The following is a 5,956-nucleotide window of genomic DNA, read 5'->3' as shown; positions in this document are numbered from 1 at the left end:
CACAGACCCGACTTCGCGTCCACTGGCGTCACACACCTACCCTCCTCGCTCTCACAGACCGGGGCCTCGCCCGGAAGCTGTAGAAGCCACAAGAAAGGTCCACAGTCCGGAGCCGCGTGACCCACACCGCAGAGCCGGCGCCCCTGCCCAGGCCTGCCCCGCCGCCGGCGCCGCCGCGGGGGTTTTCCGGGTGGTGCTACTCCTTGCGCCGGGGCGGGGCTTTGCCCGCGCAGGCGCACTGCGCGGGGCGGCCCGTGCCTATCTAGCCGCCCGCGCTCGGTTGCTCCTGTCTGGCGGCGGCAGCATGGCGGCGGGGGCGGCCGAGGCGGCGGCGGCGGCGGTGGTCGAGGTCGGCTCAGCCGGGCAGTTTGAGGAGCTGCTGCGCCTCAAAGCCAAGTAAGCCGGCGGCGGGCGGCAGCAGTGAGGGGGCGGAGGGGGCCGAGAGGCCCGGCCGGCGGCGGGCGGCGCATCCCTCCTCCTTGGCGCCCGGCTCGCCTCGGCCTCGGGGGACCGGGCCGGCGCCACCCGCGGACTCCCCGGGGTCTCCGGATTCGACGGGCCTAGCCGCACCTCCGGCGCCCCGAGCAGCGACCAGGGCGGGGTTCGTCCCCGGCCCGGACGGCGGCCCCAGCCCCCGGGACGCGCGACCCTTGCCGACCCCTGGCCTGGGCGGCCCCGGAGCGGGGGACGCGGTGACTCAGCTCCGCGGGGGGACCCCGGCTCGCCGCGCCACCGAGCGGGGACCCGCGGTCGCGGGCCTCGACCTCCCGCTGCGCCGGGCCGGAGGGTGCTGCGGGCCGGCGTTGGCACCTTCCTCTTTAGGCTGCCTTCGCGGTGACGCCCCTGGTCACCAGGAAAAGCCAGCCGAGGCCCCGCCGGCTTAGGTAGCTCTGTCTCTCTCTTAAGATTAGCTTTTAAAGTTTGTTAATCAGCCAGCAGGTTTGCGTTTTCAAACTTAACCTGTTGCCATAGACAAGGATTTCCTGTTTTATGAATGGGTTTCGTGAGAGTCCGTGCTGGTTTGGTGCACGTGCTTCTCACTTTTTAGAATACTACAAAAGGAGATCCTTAGGGATGCATAGGCAACGTTTTTTTGGGGCGTTAATAGAAGCTTTGAATTGTGTAAATGTTTACTGGCAGGAATGCTTGTAGGTAAATACGTGCAGGTGTATGTGGGGCTCTGGAGTAATACCGCTTCAAATTTTAGACCGAGGACTGAGTTCTCTCAGCTGTGTTGTTCCGGTTGCGATGGAGCTTTAGTGTCAGGTTGCCTGGGGCCCAGTCCTCAATTCAGCCACTTGCCTCGTTACTCCTGGGCAAGTTTCATAACCCAGCCTCAGTTTCCTCAAGGGTGGGATGGATTAGTGCCTATTCCAGGGTTATTGTGAGGGTGAGATGATGCATGTAAGATGCTACAGTGCCTGGCATGCAGGAGGCGCTCCGTAGATGTTGGCCCTTGGTATCTTCGGTGGGGAGCAGAGTGCATTCGTGGAGTTCACAGGCAGTAAATGCTTGTTGAGTGAAATTTTGCTGACTGAGTTAAAGGCAAGTAGTGCTCTGATTTTGTCGTGGCGAGTGCGAGTGAGATGGGGAGTTGCCTTTGTCGAAAATGGGGAGGGTGAGAGTTCTGACTTCTGGTTAGCAATGTTTTAATGGAAGTGATGGAGTTAAAGTGTTAATTAAAACGGCTCCTTTGGCATTTCAGGTTTAACTGGGGAATTGTTTTAAATAAGGTGGGGGGCGGGGGGATGGTGTTTACTCATTGATGGAACCTCTGTTCTAATTCTTCCAGCACACACACACACACACACACACACACACACGCACACACGGATCTTAAGGCAGCACGATTACGGAGGTCACCAGAGGTGGCTTGAAAAGAGCAGGGCATGTGTGCACCTGTCCTAAATAAACGTTTTGAACTTACCATCACCTGAAGAGACTATTTTTTTGTGTGTGATTCATATTTTAGGTTCTATGCTTCATGTTTTAAAGAGTCCTTAAACTATACAGTGCGTAAAACGTTTAAATGGAAGTAACATTTGGATTTTTGCCACTGTTCTGTACTTGAAATGACCCAGAAAACAATATACCCTTTCCTTAGTGACAAGTTTAAATGGGCACATGGGAAATGATGCATGACATCTGGGGAAGGAGCAATTCTCTGCTGGTTTTTGCGAAAATGGAAGCATTTATGTTGATGTAATCATTTTAAATCTACTTTCCAAATCATCGCTTCTCCATTTTAAAATTTGATATGAATTGAAATTTTTTCGTAAGTCATCAGAGGTTAAGTTACTGAAACCTCAGCTGGTCCACACAGTGGGACTATTAATACCCATTTGCAGAGCGATTAGGAGGTTTAGTGTATGATATGTTTAATAAATGGTAGCTGATGTTAATCTGCAGATGAATAACTTTAGTAGCAGAATACTGTAATAATAGAAAAACAACTATTTATTGAGCAGTAATTATTTTGCTGATGAAGAATCAAGGTTCATTACATGCCTAAAATCACATTAGTCAGTATTTGAACCCTGTCTTTCTCTACATGTTTTCCCAAACAGTGCACCAGTTACATGTAAGCCAAAAGAGATATTACATTTACATTTGTTTCAGATATAGTATGTCCTTATAATATTGGGCATAATGTGCTTAATTGAAAAGTGGAAGTTAAGCATCTAAATATGAGAATATTGTGAATAATTTAAAATAACTATGAACATTAATATTATGCTTTAATGTTTTCAAAGCACTTAGATATTTTTGTTTGATCTTCCCAGCATCCCAGGGTGTTAGGTATTGCTGTTTTACAGATGGGGAAGTTGAATTACTCTTCAAAGCCATGTTAGTAATAATGGAACTGAAACTTGCATTCAGGTTCTATTTGCATAATTTTTTCTTTTTTACATACCTGGGCTCACAGCATTATAAAGTTTGGTGACCTATTTTAATTTAAAAAAATGTAATCATATTGTGAGCATTTTCCCAAGGCATTAAAATTCTTTGAAAATTTGATTTTTAATGGCTTTATAATTTGTTATGACCATTAAAAAACTATATTGTTGAACTTTAGATTTTCCAGTTATTTATGTAAAATAATGGGAAAATATCCATACACATAGATCTTTGTCTCTTTAATTACTTTCTTAGGATAGATATTTACATATGTGTAAGAAATTTGTGAAAGGTTGCAGTTTCATATTTACCTGCAGGATATGAAAGTGCTTCTTTCACCATCCTTTTTTATCATCGAATATGATGATTTAAAAAATCCTTTGTCAATTTGGTGGAAAGTGGCATCCCAGCTTTTTAAAAAAAATTGAGGTATTACTTACAAAATGCACAAATCTTAATTGTCAGATGTGCTAATTGTATAGACACACCAGTAACCACCATTCAAAGCAAGAATATAGAATCCCAGGAAGTTCTTTATCCCCTTTCCCCTGACAGCTGATCTGTTTCTGCCACTATAGATTAGTTTTCCCTGTTCTTGGACTTTATGTAGATAGAATCATACAGTTCTTCTTTTATGTATGGCATCTTTTGCTCGGTATGTTTTGGAGAGTCCTCCGCGTTGTATGTATCCGTAGTTGGTTCATTTTTATTGCTGAGTTATATTCCATTGTATGAATGTACAACACTTTCTCCCATTCGTGGACATCTGGGTTCTTTCTAGTTTTGGGCCATTATGTATAAGGCTGCTCTGAGCACTCTCTGGCACAGGGCCTTTGTGGACCTCTGCTTTTGTTCTTGCCATCCTTAGCCCTTGGCACCCCCCCTGCCCTCTGCATCACTGAGGAGCAAGGCTAGAGTAGGCAGAGGCTCATGAGGGAGGGTTTTGAGGGGTCCGACCATTGGCCAGAACTCTGGGCCGGGGCTCCAAACAACTGCAGGGAGGCCTGGAAAATGTAGTCTAGCTGAATGCCCAGGAGGAAAAGGAAACAGTGTTTGGGGAAGCACAGCATAGTCTCTGCCGTAGACCTGAGGCCTACCTGCTCATCCACTGAAGCTGCTAAGTTCTGCAGGATGCAAATTAGAACCCATCAACGTGGGGTGGAGGGGGGGTCCCTATAGTGTGTCCTTTTCTGTCTTGGCCGAATCTTCCTTTGGAGCCTCCTGCTTTTCCTTTTGTGTTCCCCTGGACAGCTCCCTCTTCTTACTTAATGAGTCCTGCAGTGATCCCTGCCCTCCGTTTGCTTTTGTTTCAGCAAATGACCTTGCTTCCTGCCTGAGAGAAAAGAAGACTTCAAGTAGCATTTCTCTGAGCCCTCCTCCTCTCCTCTCTGTGAGCACCTACTCACTTGTAGCCTTACCCGTTCTTAATTCCTTCGCTTCTGACTAGAGGAGACTGCCCGCCTTCTGCAAGGTGACTTCCTCTCTCCTCTGGATTCCCCTTCTCCTTCCTCTGCTGAGACCTGGCCTCCCCCTCCCCATTTGCACTGCCCCTTACCAAGTAAGCAGGTGAAGATTTTCTTGTATTAGAAAAGCCCATACCTTGATCCTGTCTTTTCCTCTGCCTAGTGCAGATCTCTTAGAGATCGGAGAGAAGATGTCTACATCCTTATCTCCAGTCCTGTCCTGCTGCAGTCTGACTTGTGCTTCTGCCTTTCCATTCAGGTTACGCTCTACTGCTCGCTGCCCATCGCTGCTGAGGTTGTTGATTGTCACTCCTTCTTGGCACTCCACTCTTGACTTCTGGGAGACCCTGTAACCTTCCTGTACCTCTCAGGACCCCTTCTGTGCACGAGTTCCTTCTCCGTCTGTCCAACTTGGTGTTGATGAGCCCCTGAGGGGCTGACCTCAGGTCTCCTGCATCCCCTGCAGCGTGGTGCCGGTGCTGTGTGTTTCGTGGTTCCCAAATCCACACATCAGGCACAGACTCTTTGCTGAGCTTGAGACATCATCGTACTATAGCCCATCAGACTAACCCTCTCAAGTTGGCAGCTTCTGCACTATGATTCCAGGCTAGTGCCACCACGAGCCACCAGTCTCGAAATCACGGCTTGGAGTCAATTCTAGACTGTGCCTCTCTGTCACCAAATCCTGCCCCTTTTACTTACCTCTGAGATTTTCCCAGTGCTTTCCTGACACTTTATTGTAGGCTCGCTCCTCTCTCACCTGTATTATTTTACTGGTTTTTACTGTTTTATTCCTTTCCTTGCTCACAGGTTAGTTGTCCTTAGTCCTTTATTCCATGTAACTTTTTTCCCCTGATTTTCAGATTTTTTAAGAGGGAGTATTATATTTGAATAGAATTCTATAAAACTGGAGCAGTTTTCAGTTGGATATGGTAATAGACTTAAAGATATCTTTTCCAAAATAATTTTGTATGAAAATAAGATAAACACTGAGATTCCTAAGACCTTAGTTAATAATATTAATCCACTGTTCTGTCCATACTGTAAATGCTTAGCAAATCTTCTGTAGTATATATATATAAACGATAAAAGTATGTTTGTGTAAACAGCAGAAGACTTCTTTTCCGTCTTCTGCTGGGCCACCTTCCCTGCCTTCCCTTTTCACATTTTATCATGATTTCTGTGGTCACGATTATGCCCCTTCATGACAACACCATGCTTAAAAAGTAAACACTGATGTTAGTAGTAATAATGTATCCACAGCCATTTTCCACAATGTGCCTTTAATACAGAAATGTTTCCACTTTCCTCAAGGGTCTGAAAATATAGTTGGTTTATATGTCTGTTAATTGAGATGGATGAATATTTAGAACCACGTCATAAGGGTTAAATCTTGACTCAGGAAATATCATTAACTTGAAAATTCATCTGCAAGAGTCTCAAGAACCTTGTAGAGTGTTCTTATATTTTAGTGTTGAATACAGCAAAATTCTTACAGTACAAAACAATTCAGGCAATTCTTTTAAAGTATTTTTTTGGTAATATAATTTAATCTATATCAGCATTTGTTTTATTTCTAAAGTTAGTATAATTTT

Source organism: Propithecus coquereli, unplaced genomic scaffold, assembly GCF_000956105.1.
Source record: "Propithecus coquereli isolate 6110/MARCELLA unplaced genomic scaffold, Pcoq_1.0 Scaffold572, whole genome shotgun sequence".
NCBI lineage: Eukaryota > Metazoa > Chordata > Mammalia > Primates > Indriidae > Propithecus > Propithecus coquereli.
This window is presented reverse-complemented; position numbering follows the sequence as displayed.